Consider the following 24,041-nt stretch of genomic DNA (forward strand, 5'->3'; position numbering starts at 1 on the left):
GGGCAGACTATGGTGACCACGTACCCTTATTAGGAACTACCTTTCCTCCAATATAAGAGCATCCCCAATATTATAGAGCAAATCTCCCTTCAGTGTTTTCTGCCTGTTGACACTGCTTTGTAACTCTTTTTAAGACACATCAAATTATTCCTTCCATCCCACTTCCAGACCCTTGGTACCTAGCATCATGGTGCATGCCAAGGCCCCCCTAGGTCTTCCCCATTTCAGGCCTTTCTTCTATCTCATCTCTATTCCTTTATGACTGGGAGGAGCCACAGAACCACACTGTACCAAGGACCCAAAACTGCCATAGTAGGCTGGGACTCTGGGAGGGAACCTTTCTGTTCCTTTCTGTCCTGGCTTCCAGTCTCTCGACTTAACTCCTAGTCCTGCTGCATCCTCCCAGCAGGTGCCCCTCCTCCCACACCACTTTCATTTCCTAGGAACTTGGACCTCTTGGTACAGATCCAGGGACCCCTAATTTTTCCATGTGGTCCCTTTCTGCATTTCCTTCTAGTCCAGTTTCACCCCTTTACTCTTTTTTCATAAATGGATGGTAAATCCCTGTTTCTGAAGACGTAACTTGCTTATGCCATCCAACATGGAAAAAGCAAACTGTTGACCAATTAAAGGCTTCACCCTTACTTACCCTTCATGGTTTTGGAAGACACTTGGCATTGCTACCAGAGGAGAAAGTTAATCATCAATATCTCCCAGCTACAATACCAATGATGAACAGCAGTGACCTACCTATATACAAGATATACTGGTACAAGAGAGGCACAAATGTTATAGAAGTAGCCAACCATTTTTAAATATTGGGTGTAAGGCCCATTCCATGAAATGGAACTCATACCTGACACTGGTAAAATTGCCTAGAACCTGAGACTAGATACATCATGGACCCTTGTGAAAAACCTATTACTGTTATTCCAGTAAATGAACATAGCAACAAAATGACTCCTAACGGCCATTGCTATACCAAGAGATGAGAGCACCACTCAGCCCTCACCAAAGAACATTCTTCTTGGAGCAGATGGTAGGTAACACAGAGATCCAAAGCTGACAAAATGCAGAGTGGTAGACATTAGAGCACTGAGCTCTAAATGGATGTCTGTATCAAACCCTTCCCCTCGAGGCTTTATACAGAAGAGCAGGCTTTCAGGAAGATTGTAAGATCCAGATGTGATAGATGACTCAAGGAAACAGTATCTTACAGACATAACCGGAGTGATACACATATGAACTCAGAGAAACTGTGACGCATTCACGAGACCTGCACAGGTTAAAAACAGACAAAATCTAAGCTCTGAGGCAGGGAAGTTGGCATAAAGCACCCTGGCTCAGAAGCTATTTGCAATTGACACCATCTGGGAAAGGGAAAATCAAGGCAGGCCCCATGCCCAGGAGAATTTGGACAACGCAAAACAGACTCCTTTTTTATTTTTTACTCTTTGTCTTGTTTTTGTAATTTTTGTCTCATTAGATTTTATTTTAGCTTGTTTGTTTTGATTTTTCATTTTTGTTCGTTGAGTTTTTGTTTTTTGAGAGAGAGAGCGTGAAGTTTGATGAGTAAGGGAAGTTAAGAGGTTCTTTAGAGTTGAGGGAGGGAAAAGAATGGGATCAAACTATATGAAAATATTTTAATAAAAAAATCTTTTAAAAATCTTATCAAACTATCAGATTGGGCAGAAAATTCTGATATGTGGGCCACTATTACATCATTGATATCTATGATTTAAATATGTCTCGGGTTATTGTACTTTTCTCTGTTTTGTTTTAAGTTTCTTGTATTGTGATCTTGAATTCACAATGATGCAGCTTTCGTTTTTTGAAACACAAGAAAGTAAAAAATTGAAAACATACTGAAGGTACTAGATGCTTACAAGAATAAAAGCTTAATTTAGCATGAATTAGCAGTCCAGAGTTGCAGACTTATACTGTCATTTTGCTTCTTTCTAATGAATATAAATGCCTTTACTTAGGAATATTTTTAGATTGCTAGTGATGTACTGCTTCTAGTATTATTCTGAAATCCTCCAGTCTGGTGTATATTGATAAACGTGTATTGAAAACTTAGTGTGACTAATGCAGACAGTGTGGTTGTGCTTCAGGGGCATCATCCTTCACTGTCAGTCAGCCTCAGCGCTCAGTTACTGTTCAGGGTCACCATGTGCTGTGCATCCCTTGCTCTCTACTACACTGCACCACGCAACGCTGTGGTTGTAGACTTGTTCGCCTTCTCACTCCTGTGTGTTCCTCAAAATGAGCCAGTGGCAGAGTCCACAGAAGTTGTGAAAATACTGCCAAATTTACACACTTCAAGAATGCCCCCAGGGTCAAAACTGAGAGCGTACAAGAACACTATAAAATGTCTTTCTATGAAATTTTTGCTGGCAAAATAAGTAAATGAAATAACATTGTATTCTAGCTTTATTTGGTGTCCATCTTTCAAGGTTTTTTTTTTTACTTTTAATTTTTTTAAATTCACTTATTTTGAGTGTTTTGCCTACATTTATGAATGCATGTCTACTACACATATGTGCCTGGTGCCTATGAAAGTCAAAAGAGGGCATTAGATCCCCTGAAACTGGAGGGTCAGATGGTTGTGAGCCACCATGGGGTCTGGGAACCAAAACCAAATCCTCTGTAAGAGCAATCAATACTCTTAACCACTGAACCATCACTCTAGCTGCTCATCTTAAAATCTTAGTGAAGTCTTACTATATTATATAGCAAAATATCTAAGAAAGAATTTTTCCACACAAATGTTTTTAAATTAAGAAATTTTTATTTCTTCCAAAATCCTATGAAAGCTAATGTATGTATATACAACTCTGTTCATAGAAGCAAGTAGAAGTCTATTCATAGCACACTGTTGGTGTGCCTTGAAGTCAATTCTGGCTAGTCTTACCTAGACTTTTTAAAGAAACTGATGAATATATTCATTATTTAGCTAAACTGGGGCAATGTCCCTGTCTTATTAGGATTCTCAGCCAAATAATAAAACCAGAAAACAATACTGTAAATGGTATATGTAACACAAATTGCTAAACGGTCTTACTAATTTAAAAAAAAAAAGCCTGGAGTCAGATTTTGGGGTTCAAACCGAGAGGTCAGAAAAAAGCCAGCCACGTTCTCACCACTTGGAGATCCTCAGCCAAAAGTGAACTACTTCCTGTCTATCCACTCCCATATGCCTTTCTGTTCTGCCATCTCATTTCCTTTGTCTGCCCAGCTACATCACTTACTCTTCCTACCCAACTCTGTCACTTCCTGTCTGTCTGTACAGACATCAGACCTTTATGGTTTAACTACTGTTGGAATTTAAGGCATGTGCTACCACATCTGACTTTGTTCCCAGTGTGGCCTTGAACTCACAGAGATCCACACGGATCTCTGCCTCCCGAGTGATAGGATTAAAGGCATGTGCTACCACTGCCTGGCCTCTATGTTTAATATAGTAGCTGGCTTTTTCCTCTGATCCTCAGATAAACTTTATTGGGGGACACAGATAAAAAATCACCACAGGTATAATTAATGCGTTTCAGATGTTTCTCCCCCTTTACTATGTAGAAATTCTGCTTTCCTCCTTTAATTTTTCTGCTTCTCACCCCCTCACAAAGCTGTTTTATCTAAAGAGATTAGGATTACATATTAACAAAGGCTGGGTCATTTGTTCATAAAAACTTACAAATGAAAACTGTTTTCTCTTAAAATAGTTTTTTTGAGAAAAAATGGAGAGGACTCTTAAGAGTAGATCCACATCAAGTTGTTGCCAGACTAGTATTACTGGCAACGAAGGTGGGAAATCAAATGTGGAAATATGTAAATTCTATAAGCCTTTATCAACAGTGTTATTAAGAGTCTCCTCTGGCCAAGAGAAGCCTAGTAGATATGAACCAAGAGCCTCCATGTGAGATACAGGAAAGAATTACAAGCATTGACTGGAGTTTGGTGATGACGCACTCATATGACACCATTCATTTTAGAGACAGAAGTGAAAGGTTACGCTCAAGCAAGGGTTCTTCTACCTCCAAATTATGTTGGAAATGATGTGAATCAGAACCATTATCCCTTTGTACTCCCATCTCCATAACTTAGATATTTACACATTAAATTTTCTGAGAATCTCCATAGTAAATAATTTATTTGACTGAGTTTCCAAATGTTCTTAAGCTCAGCATTATCAAACAATTCATCTCCATTACACTCTCCAAAATGGAGACATACAGAACATAGTAACAACCCAAGGAGTAGTATTTTCTTTAGTACTGATTTGGGATACAGACTCTCTGCTTTTTAATGCCAATGATTTTATAATATGAAGAAATTCCAAACATAATTATAGTGTTAGGCATTAAAATGAATTATAAGAGAACACTCCAGTGTGTCTGTGGGATCTCCTTCCATTCTCTGTACAACCCTGCTTAGGAGGTTGTTTGCTTACCACACTGATGGCCTTTGCCGGGAGGAATAAGGTCATTTTCTAAGTGATAGGACACATGTGAAAACATGCAGCACCACCTCATCTGTAGTTGCAGGACAAATCCATTAAAGCACCAAACCAAAGTATAAACAAATTCTTGCATAGCCTTTAGAAACTTCTAGAGACTGTTTTTGTTTCTACAGGCTACAAATAAAATATGTCTAGGTTCCTGTATTTCAAGCAGAATTTCATGGGAATGATTTAGTTTTCTGTGTGGTAGATGTCTTCTAAAAAAGTTCAAACATATTTTCCAAAATAATAAAAAAAAAATATTAAAACTTCACAGATGTTGCTGTACCAGAGGAGTTAGAGCTGTGTTCTGAGTTATCCTCACTTAAGTGTTCCATTAAAGATGTGTGGAAGCTCTTGTAGTTCAGGTACATAGTGAAAGGTAAAAGGGACACTCTGAAATAAGACTGGAATTGGGTCTCACCACGGACCTGAGAGTCTCAGGGTCTCTTGTTCCCACTGTGTGCCAGGCTAACTGGTCTGCAAACTTCTGGACATGCTTCTGTCTCTGTCTCCCACATCTCTGTAGGCACCCTTGGACTACAGACACATACTTCCACATCTGGATATACATATGTTCTGGGGATCTCCACTCAGGTCAGGACACTTACATAGCAAGCTCTTCACCCACATAGCCATCAGGGTTAGACGTATTTTTTTAAAAAAATTAAGGGTCCGGTTGTTAAAACTACAAGGGAGAAAGTTACTATTAATCCATTTGTTTTTAGTGAAATGAGCTTCATTTTATTTGTTTTCTAATTATAGAAGGGGTAAATGGGCATTCCAAAATAATCAGAAAATAGAGGCAGCAAGGATGGAGCTGAGTAGCTCACAGTCTCTTCAGCAAGAAGATGAGCAGCACTCTCCCTGTAGTAGATCTGTATCCTCTTTGCTCTCCTTCATCTGCATTTGCTTTACAAAACTAGGCTCACAGCATGAATGATACAACCTATTCTTAAATACAAATAACGTGTAAATTTTTCACCGTAATAGATTATTCAACAGAATTTGACATTCCACTCTGTAAATTTTTTTTAACATTTCTTTAACCAACCCTCCATTGGAATCTGTGTCTTCTTATATTTTTTGGAAAAAGCATTGTGTTTATGTTAATATAATATGTAGTGTAATTTTTAAAAATTGGTTATTTTCTTAGGGAGGGTCCCAAAAATAAAATTACTAGAACATCAGAGAAATAAACCTGTTAGTCTTGTGTCTTCTTTGTCAGGATTCTTTCAAAGACTCTTAACTATTTTGAATTCAGGAGTAGTATATGCTTCGTGCTTTTCATAATCTTCTCATTTTGGTTACAGCCAAATCATTTTAATAGACAGATATTATCTCATTATTTAAACTTTTTCTGTTTGACTATTAAAGAGCTCATTTGTATGTATGCATACGTGTGAATGCATGTGTGCATGCATGTGTGTACTCTGGAAGTGTCTCCATGTGTTATCCAGGCTGACTTTGATCTTCCTGAGTCACTTTCCCCATATTTCAGGTATGTCACGATTTGCTTTCTCAGATACTGTTTGGAATTTGGTCATTTATCTTTACCTCTTCCTAACTTCAGCTCTTTTCGGTAAGCCATATTTGTTTCCTATTGCTTTAGTGCTCCTAATATCCTAAATGTTAATCTTGTTTATTCAACTTGCCATCTAAATTTTAATTTCTGTAAATGATGCAGAAGTTATGAAATTTAATCATGTTTAAAGTTTTCATGTCTTAAGCATAGTACTAAACCATATATAGATATAGACAAATGATTCATATGTGTGTTATATTATTTACCTTTACACATTGCATAGATCAGAAAATTCAGCTCTAGATAAATTAGATTATTTGCTCTTAAACTAAGTAATTTTCTGGTTCTATGTTTTAGGATAGACTCATCCTATTCCAAGAACTGTATTTTTAGCTACTGTTATGTGTAGATGGATTTGGGGCGATGCCAGCTCACAAAAAAATGACACAGAGACTTATTAATTATGAAAGCTCTTACCTTGACCCTCTACTGCCCATCCTGCTTTTTCTGCGCCTGCCTTCCTTCCTGTCTCTCAGCTCCCAAGTAACCACACGGAGATCTCTTATTAATTATAAAAGCTTGGCCTTAGCTTAGGCTTGTTCCTAACTAGTTCTTATAACTTAAATGAACCCGCATTTTTTAATCTGTGTTCTTTTACATGACTCAGTTAACTTTACTCTGTACTGTCCAATGTGTTTTTTCTGCACCTGGCTGGCAACTCCCCCTTTCTTTCTTCCACCACGCTGTCTGTCTGGCAGTCCCACATATACCTCCTGCCTAGCTACTGGCTGATTAGCTTTTTACTAAAGCAATCACAATGACACATCTTCACAGAGTGTAAAGGAATATTCGACAGCAGTTATACTATCATATTAATTTTGGATTGATTCCAGTGTGCCAAGTCATACTATGTTAAACATCTTAATTGAACATCTTTAATGTATTTAATTTTCATTGCAACTCTGTTAATTGGGGCTACATTTTTATACATATTTGTAAAATAACTGAATAAAGTTGAACTTCAGTGATGTTCAATTTTTTGCTTCAAACCACTGTATTAACACAATAGAGACATAATTGCAAGCCCTGTGAGTTCAGAGATTTGATTAACAATAGCTTTGTGTCTTTAGGAGAGGTGAGCATAGAAAGTACTAGCATAACTAAGATTGTGCTGGACTTCATTTTTTAAAACACTGTCTTCCTAGGTCTGTTGGCTAAATCGTGTACGTCTTTTCCTGGAAAGGCAAGGGTAATTATGAATTGTTTAGACCTAGAGTAATTCCTTTTCTTATATTTCCTGTGGAAATGAGAATTGTCTATGCCTCTTTTCTGTTAACTGAGCAAATATTTTCCTTCTCTTTACTAATGAATGAGGTATAATGTCAGATGAAGGCAACATGTTTTGAAGGCCATATTTAAAAAATTGATAAAATTTGCTCTACATAGGCACACATATACATTATATATGAAGAGAGAGGGGGGAAATTGCATATTCCAAATGTTCCACCTACTTCTGTATTTTTATTTGATTCCGAAAGTTGTTAATAATGTATGGCTTTTTAAAGTTGAAATTCAACTATTTGAAATATTTGCATATATTTTTATCTATATGGAGAATGTCATACAGAAATAGCTAATTCTTAAAGTGTGGCATATCTGAATTTTAAACTTCTTTATTGTCAAATTAGAAACCTAGAATCGAATTGCTATATATTTTCTTAGGTCATCAAAACAAACTTCTTTTATTATACAACTTTAATTTTATCATAATGTTTATGTTACTTGGAAAAGTAAACACTGTGGTGGTTTTAAAACAAGGTAGTTTTTATTAGCTTTCCGTGTGTTTACCTAGCTGTTGAGGCTGTGGCTCTCGCTTTCCCTTGTGCATGTTTTGATTAATGGCCTGCTGGCCTTGTTCCCGAGCACACTGACTATGGTCAGGTCACTTCAGTGATGATTTATTAATTGTGCTTGCAACTCCAGAAGTAAGATTGGTCATATGTATTATTATGCATTTACCAGTAGCATCAGGAATTATAATTTAAAATAAAGTTTGCCTGAGGGATTTTATTTAATTTTTTTTTAATTTTTTTTAGCATTTTAAGTGTTCAGGAAGGACAAAATATTCATTTATTTTAAATTGTATGCAGTATTAACCATAATCTTGTGGCCTTTGAAAGCATGCCTATGAAATTATCAGGAAATTAGTCTTATAAGTAAATGTGCTTTAATTTCTATTTTAATGAAACCTGAAGATAATATACTTCAATAGAGCTTCCAAGAGTATTTTAAAATATATTTTTAATGTTCATAACTCCCTCTGGAAATAACCCCTACTAACACCTCCCATGTTAATGCATAAGTTCACATTGAAAAGCACTGGCAGTTTTGGATGTATTGTAAAATAAATTTAATAAGGATCTGTGCTCCTCCATCTGAATTTCAAGTAAAAGGTCTTATTGTGTATATGTTTCTATCATTTGAACAACTTTTGTACCTATATCTCTAAGCAATACATTAGCTGGAGAAAAACTACTGATTGGCATTGACAAAAAGAAGATGCTGTAGTAGGAATTCAAGAAAAATTTAAATAGAAGGACTATAAATGTGAATTTGATTATGAATGAAGAGAAACTGAGAGATACTTAACATTGTTGTCTCCCTACAACCCAAGACAGATGAAGCATCACCTGCTTTTGAAAGTAATTTGATAGACATAATCTTTCCCAAAGCAAATTATCTTTCTCCGTTTAGAAGTCCACCTAAAAGTGCTCACTCTGGCAGCATATGTACTAAAATAGGAATGATAAAAAAGAAGATTATCATGGCCCCTATATAAGGATGACATGCAAATTCATGAAGCAGTCTATATTTGTACACAAGGAATAAATAATCACAGAAAAATTAACCAAAAGAGGAGAAAGAAACCCACCACAACAAGAAAGTAACAGGAATGAATAAACCCAGTTCAAGAATAACTTTCATTATTAATGATTCCCATTCCAAAGAAAAAGATACAGACTAACAGGTTGGATGGGAAACAGCACCCATTTTTCCAATGCATCAAAACAAAGCAAACCAACAGCAAAACAAAGCCACTCTTCTCCAGCAAGGACGAACATCACCGTAGGTTAAAAGAATGGAGAAAGGCATTCCAAACAAATGGAACCAGGAAGGAACTATTATAATAGCTGACAAATAGACTTCAAACCAAAACTACTCAGAAGAGATAGGGAAGGACAGTACAAACTCATAAAAAAATTAACCAAGAGAATATTCCAATTCTAAACGTGTATACACCTATCAGAAGGTCAACCAATTTTATAAATGTTCCTAAAACAGTGATAGTAGGTGACTTCAATATCCAGCTTTCACTGATAGACAGGTCATCCATATAAAAACTAACCAGAGAAATACTAGAGTTAAAAATTATCATAAATCAAAAACCTCTAATAGACATCTACAGAATATTCCATACCAACACAAATATGTATATTTTTTTTTCTTGGCATCCCATGGAACAGTCTACAAATTTAGCATATTCAGACACAAAACAAGCCTCAGCATATGCAGAAAATTGACCTATCTGACCTCCATGGGTATCAACAATAGAAATGTCAAAAAGTATTGATCTTGGCTACTCTAACTAGTGTGAGATACAAATCACTAAGTAGTTTTAATTTGCATTTCCCTGATAGCTATCAATGAATATTTCTTTAAGTGCTTCTCAGCCATTTATGTTTCCTCTTTTAAGAATTCCCTGCTTAGTTCTGTACCCCATTTTTAATTGGGTGATTTTTGTTCAGGTGATTCTTGGGGGGGTTGTTTGTTTGTTATAGTTTTTTTATATATGTTTTAGATGCCTTCTATCAGGTGTAAAGTTGGTAAAGGTCTTTTCCCATTGAGTAGGTCACCCCTTTGCCAGAATGACTGTGTGCTTTGACATACAGAAGCCTTGTGAGCTTTGTGAGGTTCTGTTATTAATTGTTACTCTTGGTACCTGTTCCATCGGTGTCTTATTCAGCAAGTCCTTTCCTGTGCCAGCCAGGACAAGCCTAGTCCCCATTTTCACTTCTCTCAGATTCAGGGTATCTTGTCTTACATGAATGCCCTTAATCCCATTGGAGTTGTTTTTGTGGAGGGTGATATGCACAGATCTGTTTTCACTCTTCTACATGTAGCTATCCAATTTGACCAGGACTGTTTGTTGAAGATGCTGTCTATTCTCCAATGTGTATCTTTTATTTCTTTGTCAAAAATCAGGTATCCAAAGATTGTAAGAGATGGTGGTGATGGTTGCCTCCAGAGAAACACCACCTTCTAGATAGATCCACATGTGAATGCATGGAGACTGTGGCAGCACATATAAGACCTGCACAATTTAAGCCACACTAAACTCCAGCAGGGATTAGGAGAAGTGGGAACAAAGTCTCGTTGAAGAAGAAGATGGCTTAAAAATTGTCACATCTGCCGGGCGGTGGTGGCGCACGCCTTTAATCCCAGCACTTGGGAGGCAGAGCCAGGCGGATCTCTGTGAGTTCGAGGCCAGCCTGGGCTACCAAGTGAGTTCCAGGAAAAGGCGCAAAGCTACACAGAGAAACCCTGTCTCGAAAAACAAAAACAAAAACAAAAAAAAAAAAAAAATTGTCACATCCAAAAGGAGAACTGAAAGTGGCTTTGACTACATCCTCAAGACTTACGTAAAGTCAATTCTACCAAAATTCCAGCATGGAAGGAGAAGTGCGCATGAGTTGCCACCATTGGCCGAAAGACTGTTGGCAATTGATGGCTACTAATGGAATGAGAGTCAGTTTTCTCCAGGAATATATTCCCAAATGAGCTGTTCATACCAGCTGATGGTTCTAAGCCATGTCCATACAGAAAGTACTAAGTAGACTCGGAGGGTTTAAAACAAAGCACATGAATTTGGGAGGGACAGTGGCAGGGAGATACTCGAGAGCAAAAGGGGTGGATTTTATCAAAACAGTTAGCTATCCAGTACAAAATGATCGGTCCTGAAAACAGGCCCATAAGTAACATACAGACTGAATTACATGTTGTAATTACAAATATATGTATGCATAAGTTCAGATAACATATTTGTATGTAACAGCAATTGATTAACAAAAAGAGACCATGCATTTGAAATAGAGCAATGTTAGATATGTTGGGAGGGTTTAGGGGTTGGAACAGGCAGTGGAAAATGATCTAGTTTTATTACAATCTCTAAAATAAAAGAAATAATTAGAAAGAGATCCAAAAACAGTGAAGAAGAGAGAAGCTACTGAGAGCTGTCAGAACCAATTACAGCAGAATGAAATGAGAATTAGAATGGAATATTAGGAATATTACTAGGAATTTTATCTAAAAGTCATCAGGCAAGTGGAAAGGCCATATGGGAGGGTTTTGCCTACACGTCAGCATACCTGTAAGAAAATATCATCGTGCTTTTGATAATGAACAAGTCAAGGAAAATTTATGTCCTTGACCAAGTAGTTTCGCTTTCCTTGCCTTTTTTTTAACTCTTGTATAAAATGATTGCCTTCCTCAGTTAAAATTATCTGATTAACATCAGCTAGATATAGCAACTTAGAGTATAGATTTCAAAATCCAATTCCCCAGGTCTTAATGTTATCTTTAAGTACAAGTAAGAGTTGAGTATCACACCTGATTTTTTTTCATGTGTAGTGGAGTGTGTCTGTGTGAGGGAGGGTGCTATCTGCATCTTGGGGGCACATGAAGAAGACATCGGGTGTCCTCTTTTATAGCTCTCTGCCTTGGTCTTTATCCCCTTGAGACAGGATCCCTCACTGGATGAACATAGTCTAGCTGCTAGCAAATCGCAGTTATCTTGGCCCCACAGCTTTGGGGTTACAAGTGCATGTGACCACATGGAGCCTTTCAAAGTGTCTTGGGGATTAGAATTCAGGTTCTTATGCGTTAACAGCAAGTTCTCTTACCAACTGAGTCATCTCTCTGGCCCCCACTTCATGTTTTTATAACCAGTGACGATAAATAAGAAGGGAACTCCTGTGGGAATTATAAAGTAAGGCAGGCAATTCCTTAGCATATGTCCTAGAACATAATTGGCACGTGGTATCATTTTTCATTGCGTTTTTATTTTTGAGACTTTTTTAATTACAAAAGTTCTCCCACGCCTTTTTTCCCTTTAGAGGGAAGAAAGTACACTCCCATGTACTCCATCCCTGCTCTCCTTCAAATTCATAGCCTCTATTTTTCCATCAATTGTTATTGCATGCATATATGTATCTGTGTATACATATTTATCCCTAAATATAACCAGTTGAGTCCATACATTTGTATGTATATTTTCAGGGCCGACTGACACTGGCCAACCAGCTGCTGTACACTTCTCTGGGGAAGACCACCTCTCTGGCTTTACCTGTTTTCCTGCAGGTTTTTGTGTAGAATTGAAGCCTCCTGGGTTTTCTCCCATCCAATTTGGCATGTCCGTTGGTGTCATCCTAGTTCAGCTCACATTTGGGCAGTCACGTTGGTGAAGCCCAGCAGATGTAGCTTCTGACATTACTAGGAGACACAATCTCACAGAAAAATCCCCGACCCTCTGGCTCTTACAGTCTTTCAACACCTTCATCCTCAGTGTTCCCTGATTCTCAGATATGGGAATGTTTTGTAGATGAATCCATTTGGACTCAGTTCCACAACTTTGCATATTGATTGGTTGTGGTTTTCCGTAGTGCTCTCTGGTGCAAAGAGATACCTTGATGAGGGCTGAAGACTACACTTATCTGTGAGTGTAAGGACAAATGCTTATACACTATTGTTAGGGATTATGCTGGTTTAGTAAATTAGTGGCTGTAGATTCTCCTCCAGTAACCATGATGTCTCTAGCACTGAGTAGTTTACTAGGTTTCCAGTTCCAGGCATGGTATCCTCTTTGCTGAGTGGGCTTTAAATTCAGTTAGAGAACACTTGGTTATGACCAAGGTATGTGTGTCATTACTGCGCCTGGAAAGTTATCCTGCCGTACAGGTCATTGATGTGATTCATAGGCGTGATATATAGGTACTACTGTTGGTTTCCTCCCTTCTTTGAAATATTGCATGGTGCCTTAAAGATAGTTAACAGGGAGATGACTTTCAGTTCACATCCAGCTCAGAGGCCTCTGTGCTGTGTTTCTGAAGCTTATGGTGTCTTTAGCAGTAGAAACTTGTCTTCCACCTCTAGGGGGTAACCAAGAATAATAGCAATAGGCTATGTGTTTTCGGAGTATCTTAGACAGCCCTGACCAACAGCTCAAAAGAGAGTGTCTCATGCCTGCTCTTGGGATTTTTTGAGTACTCCTTGGCTCTTGGGAGTGCTGTCAGCCCAGAAGAGAAAAGTTCGTCAGAACTTTTATGTGTATGTATATCCTCAACTACAAGCATTATGATTTGGGTGGTAAATATTTCATCATATTATCATTATTATTCTTAGTCTAAGATGCTTTCTACAGATATTTGTCCCTAGTTATGTTACATGATCTTTTAACTCTTTCTACACCCTATTTTATGCCAGTAATATTCAATACCTTTTGCCATTTTATATCATTCTATTATAAATAGTAATATTTTTTATTAATGGAACACTAGGAAGTCCCATATTTGAAATAGGATTCTTTGAAGAAGATAATTTTTCTAATAGAAAATGTATTCAGCAAACATCTGAAAACCTAATGCTCATGAATAAAATAGTGAATTAGTTACTTTTCTTACTGCTGTCACAAAATACAAGGACATAAACAAGGAAAGCGTTTTATTTAGGGTCACAGTCTGAGAGATACAGTCTTTCACAGAGAAGGCATGGTGGGATGAGTATCAGCTGCTCACATTGCTTCCTCAGATGGAAAGCAAAAGAGAAATGGATGCTGGTGCTCAGCTGACTGTCTCCATTTCTTCTGTTCTATTTAGTTGTCCCATAGGATAGCAAGTGGGGTAATGGGTGTGTTTTATCTCCTCAGTTCAGTTGCATAGCTCTGGAAACAACCTCATTGACAATTAAGATTACCCTTCACAAGTTCAACCCTTGTCAAACACATCACTTAAATCATAACATCCTGCTCTTGGCCTCTGAAGTCCTGTATATTCAAAATTCATTTAGTGCAACTTCAAAAGTCCCTGTAGTCTAAATAACCTCAATGCTGTTCAAAAGCCCATAGTTTTCTGAGACTCAGGGCAGTCTTTTAACAATGAACCCCTGAAAAGTCAAACATTAAGTCATATACTTCTACTATACAAGGACACAGATTAGGTATTCTTTTTCCTGATGGTAAGGATAAGGATATAGCAAGGAAAAATAAGCAAGAATTGCAGCAAGGCAAACACCAAGTGTCAAAGCTCTGTGTCCAGCACCTAGGGTTATGATTGGCATCATCTGTGTCTTACTGAGCTTTGGTTGCCCCATCTCTCTCGCTCTCTTGAGCCAGATTCACTCCATGCCTGCAGCTTTCCTAGGCAGGTATGTCAGATCTCATTGTCCTACTATTTCCAAAATCCTGGCTTCTCTATTAGAACTTATAGTGAAGCTTCACAGATTCACACCATGGCCTCTCAGAGGCTGTGGGAAGGAAATCTGACCCAGAAAAATGCTGCCAGTCCTCAGCAGTTTTCTGCCGCTGTGGTGCAAGCCTTTATGACTTCATCTTTCATTCTCAATGCCTATGAAATGGGCACCATCCCAACAGAGCCAAGTTATATTTCCAATTTAAGATGTCTGGTGTCTTCGAACACAGCTGTTGTGCTTACTGAACCTTGAAAACAAAACAAAATGCTTCACCCAGGTGTTTGTTTTCAAACAGGGAACCTCTTTGGGGACATTCTAGGCTCAGTCACTCTTCCTTCAGATGAATTTTCACTTTTAAAAGCTGATGCCTTTTTTGATGAGTGGGAGGATCTTGTTACTGTCCCAGTACATATCTCCAGGTTTCTCTTTAATAACACTAGTCACTTTGACAATTATATCTGTTTTTCTATGCTCAGCTTGCCTATAACGATAAGCTCACACTCCTTTCTGTACCAAACTGCAAATTTGAGTTCTCTCATGCAGTGTAGTGGTTTATCTTCATTATCAGCTGGCTTTAGAATCACCATGGAAACACACTTCTGGTTGTACATGTCAGTGTATTTCCAGAAAGTTTTAAGTGAAGTGGGAACACTCACCCAGAGTTTGAATGGCAACTTTTCTTGGGCCAGGTTGCTGAGCTGGATACAAAAAGGAGATGAGCTGAATACCAGCACTCATCTGTCCCAGTCTCCTGACTACAGACATGATGTAACTAGCCACCTCAAGTCTCTGTTGCCACACCTTCCCCACTCCAACTATTCCCCACCATAAGCTAAAGTCAACCTACCCTTTCTTAAGTTGCCTTTGGCAGGTGTTGTCTTGCAGCAACAAGTGAAATAAAAGTGTAAGACATAGTAGCTCTGACTAAAAGAAGTGTGCAGCAAACCATGCCATAACCTGGATAGCATGATTTCTTGAAACTTCCACTGCCAGACACTTACAAAGTGTTTTTAGATTCACTTCACTCAAATTATCAAGGCATCGGCAGAAAGTTGGGAGTGACGATAGCAAAGAGTCTATCCAATAGTCCAGTAAAAGTGATTTGTCACCTCTGCTGTTTGGAGAAGTTTTAAGGAGTTCCTAGATCCTGGACTATTTCAGCAGGAATTTGTCAGGTCTTGCTTGCTCCCAGGAGTCATGATGGGGAAGAAGGGGAATCAAGGGTATTCCTGTTTGGGTGAATGCTATGCTTTAATACATAGAAATATAGATCTGTTGTAGTAGTCAAGGTTCTCTAAAGGAACAGAACTTATAGACTGTATATCTATATATTAAAAGGTGATTTATTGAAGTGGCTTACAGGTGGTGGTCCAGCTAGTCCAACTGTGAGTCTAATCCCATGGAAAGGCCAATAATCCAGTATTTGTTCAAAGTGCAAGGCTGAATGTCTCAGCAGCCTCTGTCTGGAGCTGAGTCCTTGAGGATGAGAGATAAGAGAGTTTTCTCTCTACATTGGACTCACAAAGAGGTAGGATATAATACTGGAGAAGTAATGGCTCAGCAATGGGATGGATGAACTTGCCAATGAGAGTCAGGGCAAACAGGCAAAGACAAAAGACTCCTTCCATTTCTTGGGCAACCACTAAGAGTTAGCGCTCAGATTTAGGGTGGGTCTTCCCACCTTAAATTATCCACTCAAAAAATTCCTCAGAATGTGTCCTGCTGCTTGGGTTTTAGTTATTTCTACATGTAGTTAACTTGAAAACCAAGATTAGCCATCAACTGTCAAAGATCAAAAATTTGATGGTTTAATTATGTTAAGTTAAAAAGACAACTGAGACTTACCAGTCATGAAAACATAGATGTTAATGTATATGAGCCTGAATATTCTGGGAGAAAAGAGATCTGAAGCAAAAGGTTTAGTAGCCCTAAGCATTTGAGATTTGTAACAAATAGTCCTTAAAGTGAGTGAGAACAGGCAGCATGGCTGAGTGGTCCCCTCTTCAACAACACAAGTGATTCCAAAGTTGAATTTTAAACAGCAAATACAAGAAAAGCAGAGAAGAACTGTGGTGCCAAAGCTCCATGCTTCATCCTTTAATGGGGGATAACATCTGTAGAATAATGAAATCAGCCAGAGCTTGGATGCCTGTTGTGAAATATACTGGGTTCAATACCTGTGTGGTTCCTTTCTGGTTCCTCAATGTGCTTGGGCTACTTTATTATGTGTCTCTGGCAACTTTTATATCATCTCAGAACTAGATTTAAATGTAGAGTAGCAAACAGTTAAATGGAGTTTGAAGAGAAAATTCCTAAGCAGATTTTATTTGTTTGCTTGTTTGTTTGTTTATATTGACTTCCGATCTCACTCTATATCCTACGCTGGCCTCAAACTTTCAACAGTCCTCTTGCCTCAGGCTCCCAAGAACTGGTGTCAGAGGCGATCCACCACACCTAGCTGACTTGACTAAAATCAGATCTTAAGGTCTTTATGGACATTGAGTGAATCAAAAACAAAATTGTTTAGCCATGGTATCTGACTCCATAGTCTAATCAAATAGAGAAAACAAAGATACATGAGATAAAATCGGTCCATTATATGGGCAATTGTGATAGTCATTAGCTCTTCTCATCAATAGTAAGCAGACCTCTCTCTGCCTTCTGTGAACATGGTTAAGTTGTACTTTATTGCTGTAGCTGAATGAGGCTATTAGAGCCATTCCTGACAACAAGTTTTGATTAAAAGTGGTCCCTGTAAGGTAAAAGCCAGAAAACTTGCCTTAGTGACTGACAGTGTTGGTATCTGCCCGTTCAATTTAAGGAATGAGGACAGCAGAGTCTAGAGTTACCCCATGCCCCAGGCCATCTCTGATGAGTGAAGAATAATTGAGAAGTTCTATCTTTGTTATTTCAGAGCACTTTGGTGTTAGATGTTATTTCATGTAACTGACTGGTAGGATGCAGGGACTTATCTAATTAAAGTATATTTTTACCACCTTTATGTTCCTATGTCCTCTTAAAAACAAAAAGCATTAGACAGCCTTGGCTAAAGTTTGTTACCACTGTTCTTGAGGGAATATTGACTTTAAGCAGAGTAGAGAGTTGGAAGAAAGGATTGCTTAGCTGTGCTATTATAAATGTACAATTATGAAACTTATTTCCATATGTGATAATTAACAATTTTCTTTACTCTTAAATAAATATAATTGCATGGTATAGAAACTTTATAACAAATAAAATATTTTCAATTATCTTATTAAAATTAGCATTTTACTTAAAAAGAAAAATGCAACATTTTTAGCTTTTTTAAAAAGCAGGCAGTAGGAATTGGTTTTATTATCCACAGACCTGTTTAAGAAATGCTCTTTTATAATCTTGTCTTGTGCCAGTTGGGCAAATAGAATCAGGCTCCTAACTGAAAGGTTAAGAGAAAAAACACTCAGAGGTTTGACATCACCTCGCCCCACCTAATGACTTCACTTTCCATTTGATTTACTGTTGTCTGGCGCTTAAAAGAAAATGTAGTTATCCAAAGGAAAGCTGCTGTCTTTGCTTCCTCAAATATGCAGTTTAACCACAGTGCAGATGGTCCAGGGAACTTGTAAAGTGACTGATTTTTTAGTCATACCATTTGTGAGGTGTGACCAGAGTGAGATAGTACTTTCTGTTCCCTTCCTACATATGTGACAGTATCTGTTTTAGCCCATTCATGGGTTACACCAAAATGCAATGTAGTGGGTAAGTTATATGTTATAGATGTTTATTTCTCACAGTTCTCTGTCTGAAAAGTCCATGATTAAGGTACAGTCTAAGATTCGGTGTCCAGTGAGGGCTTTCTTGCTACATTGTTACCTGGTGTGCTGGTTAGTTTTATGACAACATAATACAATCTAGAGTCATCAGCAAAGTGGGAACCTCATTTGAGAAAATGCCTCCATAAAACTGTGCTGTAGGCAAGCCTGTAGGGCATTTTCTGAATCAGGGATTGATGTAGGAGGGCTCAGCCCATTGTGGGTGGTTCCATGCCTGGGATAATGGTCCTGGGTTCTACAAGAAAGCAGGCCGAGCAAGCCATGAGGAACAAGCCAGTAAGCAACACCCACCGATAGCTTCTGCATCAGCTCCTGCCTCGGGCTCCTGCCCTGACTTCCTTTGATAATGAACAGGGATATGGAAGCATAAGGCCCTTTTGTGCCCAAGTTATTCTGGTCATGGTGTATCAACATAGCAGTAGTAACCCTGAGACACCTGGGAAAAGAGATCAGTGCTGTATCCTGGGATAGAAAAAGATACAGCAGTGAAAAGAGGCATAAAGGAATCCTGTCCTGTTTTTCCATAGGGCACCCATCTGTTCATAAAAGGAGACCTCTAGATGTGCGTCCTTCCTCAAAAGGCGCCACATCTTCCTGCACCCAAATGGAAAGTTCCAACATGAATTTTGAAGAGCAACATCATTCAAGCCGTTGTCATATGTCTATCTTTTGATTAGTTGTAAATTGCATAGAAAATTGCCCTAATGAAGCAGGGATTGAGGGGCCTTATTCAGCACTGCAATTACTGTCATTATGATCTTTGTTTATACTTCTTAGAGGTTAGTTTAGTATCTCTAAAATAGCCTGCACTGCCTGAGTTTTTGTGTTTGGAAACAATCATCCAGGCACCTTATGCATTACACAATGTATCATCTCTTTAAAAAGGCATTTCTGGCTTGACTCCAAGGTACACACCTCTGTAATCACAAGTTTGAAGCCTGGGCTATACAGTAAAACCCTGGCTCAAAATAAATAAATACATACATAAGGCAGAAAACATCAAAATACTAGGGTAGATATAAAAATATCTAGCAAGATAGGAGACCAGCCTTCAAATTTACCTTGTGTTGAAAACTAACTTATGCCTTGTTTAGCTTCTTTCAGATTGGTGTTTTTTCATGCACATCACTGCTTTGTGGAACCCCTTCTTGTGCAGCTCCTTTCCAGACTTCCAGTACTGCAGCCTGAGCACGTTGTCTGGGATGTTAGTTCCTAGTCTCTTAATGAGTCTTGTGGATTTCAAGAAAGTTCAAAGCCCTTAGCCTAACACACAGAGCCTTTCTTTTGTGAGCTTGGCTTTGCTTCACTCTAACTCTGAAGTTGCAAAAGTGGCAGACCGTTAGCAGAATTCAGTCACATCTGCATTTGGCCTTCTTTCCTTGTGTTTTCTTTAAAAGTTGGCATTGACATTTTAACTTAAGAGGGAGAGATTTCTGACTTCTCTTGAAATTAGAACATTGTTGCCACATACAATGGCAAATGGCTTTTCCAACTGTTTTCTTTAGAGAGTGTATTCACTCTTTAGTTTTCTTTTTTAGATTAAGTCACTAATTGTATTATAGGAGTGTGTGTATGGATGTGGGCGGGCACATGCCACAGTATGCATGTGTGTGTCAGAGGCCAACTGAAGAGAACCAGTTTTCTCCTCTCACCACGTGCATCCTGGGGATCAAACCCAGGCTATTAGATCTGGGCACAACTCAATAAGCGGTATTGCTGCTCCTCATTCTTTAATTTTCTATAACCTTCACTCACAAAATTCATCGTTTTTGGCAAGTTTGGCCATTTAGGTTGCTTCTCTCTCTAGTCTTTTCACCAACCACTTTTGAAGTGTTCATCATCTGTAGTGCTGTATTGCACCAAGTTCCTCCCAAGTTGATGAACATTCCTGTTTGTGATGGCCTCTTGCCTTTCCAGGTCTGTGTGGCACTGGCCCATGGACTCCCTCAGTCTACAGGAGAAGCAAGCACATTCTCCAGAAAACTCCCCCAACCTCCCCTCTGTCTGCTGGCCTCAGAGTGAATTATGTTTGTCACAAGTCTTCAGTAGCATTTATGTGGTTTTTTTTTTTCCTTTCCTTGTGGTTGGTACATTTTTTTAAAGAAACACACTATGCATACAGTGTCTCTTTCCATCAGAGAATGTGCCTCTTATACCAACAGTAACTGACTTAACTCCCCAGCTTATAATGATAAGTAAGCTTTGTTACTTCTAAATCGTGACCTGCTAAAGTTAGGAAATTTTTCCAGCTGATATTGCAAGCTACAGAGAACAGTGAATAGTCTATTCTTCTCACCTTACATGAAGATCTGATAACCAGCAGTCTGTTAGCATACTGAGGCTAGACCTGGAATCTTGGATTTTCTGTGCTTGTTCTAGCCTCTCAATTGTAATTGTATATTAATTCTTCCACTTATGTGTCTACCTACTTGGAACATCCATCATAATTTCTTATTTTTTCTTAACTAAAATATTAATGTTTTTTGGAGTACCAGTGACCAAAAGTTCTCTATTTAGAAAGATCAGCACAAATTGGGGCATTAAAATATGTCTGAAGACTGCCATGTGACTCAGTTTTCTGATTTATTTGATTAGTTTTTCCTAATCTATTTTATTTCACTAATTCAATAAACATGTAAATCCACTCAGGTTTGTCATTTGAATGAACTAAATTGACCCAAAGCATTCATATTTGCCTACACTTTGTCATCAGAAAGGAAGACATGAGATACATGTTCCATGGATCCACCCTCCTTCGCAGACAGGAATGAGATTGTGAAGCACTCTGTCCGGTACTTTAGGATCTTAGCTCATCACCGCTTCTCCTTTTTTTCCCTAGTATAAGTCAAAGCTTTCCCGTAGTTCTTTTTTTATTTTAATATTGAGATATGAAAACTGGTATTCACTTTCACTTGAAGAATCAGAAGAAAAAGTGAGGTGATATGTTTCAAATGTAGGAAAAGAAAGAAGAACCATCAGTCATTCCTGCAAGGACCTCAGCTGAACTCCACTCTCCCTCCAGAGACTTTCTAGTCCTTAATGCAGGGCAGTCAAGCACACACCAACATCTTTAAGACAGAAGTGATACAGTTAATCACTAAGGAGTCCATTCATGAAAAAGCTTGGAAAAGAAGGTGTCATAGATCATTTTATTTGATATTTAATTATTATGGTAAAAAGGGAAATCAATAATGCCTAGTTAAAGATGTGTAACGAACTTTATCATAATACATCCTAACTCATAGACTAAAGTATTTTTCCATTCTCCACTGAAAATCTTAATGACATCATGTACTGAGGTGGAAACCATTCAGTCTTGTATCGTAGAGAACACAGTACCTGAAAGTATTACCATTTAAATTACCTAACTTGTTCCTCCAGATATCACATGTAGGAGATTCAGGTTTAATTTTTTTCATGTTAAAATGTCTTAGAGTCACATTGTCTTTCCTGATTTTTTTAAGTTCGAATTTTAATAGTTTTATTGTTTTAGGATTTTATCTATGCATATGTGTTTTGATCAAATCCACACCTAGAACCTTTCCCTCCAGCTCCTCTACTTTTCCTTCCCAACTTCAAGTGCTGTTTTTTCTAGATCCACGAGGCCTTCATTTACATGGATATAGGACCATCTACAGAGCATAGGTGGCCCATCAAAGGCTGTAGCCCTGAAGCAAACAAACTTTCCCTCCCCAGGCAGCCATCCATTGGCAATAGCTCCTTAGCCAGGAGTGGGACTTTCTGACTCCATGCAGGTATTTGGAGCGGCTTGATCGTGTGCAGATCATACACATAGAGTCCTAGGTGCTACGAGTTCATGAGTCCAACAGCCTGGTCATGTCCCTCACAGGGCTGTTGCTCATTAGCCCTTGAAATCAAGCAAAGACTCTTTTATATGTAAAAATAGTGTTAGGTACATTCAGTAACGGGACTCTAAAAGCAAATATATTTTCTTACGAATTAAAATTCAGAAATGCACAGGTAGACTCTGGCGTAACCATGCCAGGAAGGAGTAGGTAGGGTAAATGAAGAAGTCACAGCTTCTGTGGGAAAAAAAAACAAACACATGGGTCATTGTACTGTTTTTGGAGTCTCTCTGTCATGTTTTTCATGACTTGCTGTATTGTATAAACAAAGGAGTTGAAAATAAGCCTCTTTCCAGAACAATTCTGATTTAGTCGTAGTTTTGGAAAATACCCAGCCAAAAAAATAAAATGGCTATAGTACAGAATTGTGCAACAAATTAATAACAATCAAAGGGAGAGTTGTTGGTTTCATTACAATAGCCTTGATAAATTAAAAGTAATAAATTCAGTTGCAAACCATGAGTCTGTTCTTACAAATCTGAGTGGTAATTTTTTTTTCTGTTCCCAGTGGTATTTCCTCTGGGGTTTATTCACAGGGGTGGAGGCATGGTCTGTGACACCCCCCCCTTCTGTCACTCCACCCTCATGCAATGTGGCAACTAGCTTTCAAAAGCTGAAAACATGACGTTTCACGGGAGCTTGTTATTCATTTTCCAAAGTTCACTTGACATTAGCCTAAGATATCCACATCCCTGGCATGTGTTCATTTAGGAAAGTTAGACCATCGAGCACTTAATTCCTGGTTAGTAAGATAATATCCGCAGCTGGGTGAGGTCTGGGGGAAGGAATAATTTGGTGAATCTCTGGCTGAAATCAAAGTGGCTCTCTTGGGACCAGTGGACTAGGAATTGGTCTGTCGGCATGAATTTCAGTTTCCTTTCTCAACTCATCAACTTTCTGTCAGAGAATCTCTGAAGAAAGCTCCCTGTCAGGCTTCTTGATGACTTTGCTGGTGTACAGATTGGAGTTTCTGTCTGACTGCTTGTCTTGTTCTTTTTATAGCCAGAGCCGTTAGCCGTGGTCTCCCCTTGTTTAGTGCTTCCTGATGTGATGGTCTGGTAGTGCATTTTGTTTTTTACTTACTCATATTATTTTGTTGGTGCTTCAAGACAGTGTTTCTTTCTGTAAGCCTTGACTGTCCTGGAATTTGCTCTGTAGACCAGGCTGTGCTCAAACCTTGAGATACCCCTGTCTCTGCCTACCAAGTGCTGCGATTAAAGCTGTGTGCCATAATACCCGGCCAAGATGTACAGTTTATGAAGCACAGAAGACTCTCTATATTTGCCGTAACAAATATAATGATGGCAATAAATACAGTCACTATTTAGTTAGCACTTGCTGGTTTTTCATCATAGTAACACACAAACTCTTCAATCCATATAAAAAGCTTACAACTTACTCTTATCGACACCAAACACACAAAGAAACTGATACTGGGAAGTAAGTAAAGCTCAAGAATATATATAGCTGTGAAAAAAGCATTCAATCCCCTGGAAGAAAAACGTGCCTGATGGTAATCGTACTCTACAGTGAAAACAAATGAGGAGAGGCCAGTGATAAGTACGTGTGTTGCTGTCAAACTTAGCTCTGCCGTCCTTTTCTTCTCAGTGGTGTTATTTGCAATAAACCAAGCAGATATTGGTCAAATTACTGAAGGATCGTTGATAACAGTTTTCCTGCTTTAGAAGTCTAGATTAAATTTTCAGGTATTGACATTATTATGATATTTTTTAGTCATATAACTGTTTTACCCTAGACGTGGCTCTGAAAAGTTGAGTACTACTGACCTCTGTCACCAGTTGTAAAGAGATGTAACC

The 24,041-nt window shown here is 38.3% G+C and overlaps 1 protein-coding gene and 1 non-coding gene across 7 annotated transcripts in view; both read left to right on the forward strand.

The window, feature by feature from the left end:
- Xrcc4 (X-ray repair cross complementing 4) overlaps positions 1-24,041 on the forward strand; it is a 257,737-nt gene that overhangs the window by 176,767 nt on the left and 56,929 nt on the right. The window lies entirely within an intron of this gene.
- Positions 8,792-8,899, forward strand: LOC128113875 (U6 spliceosomal RNA). Its single transcript, XR_008219683.1, has one exon. It is a non-coding gene; the product is annotated as a U6 spliceosomal RNA (small nuclear RNA).

The sequence above is a fragment of the Peromyscus californicus genome, unplaced genomic scaffold (assembly GCF_007827085.1).
Source record: "Peromyscus californicus insignis strain IS unplaced genomic scaffold, ASM782708v3 Scaffold_18__1_contigs__length_77618521, whole genome shotgun sequence".
In the NCBI taxonomy this organism is placed as follows: Eukaryota; Metazoa; Chordata; class Mammalia; order Rodentia; family Cricetidae; genus Peromyscus; species Peromyscus californicus.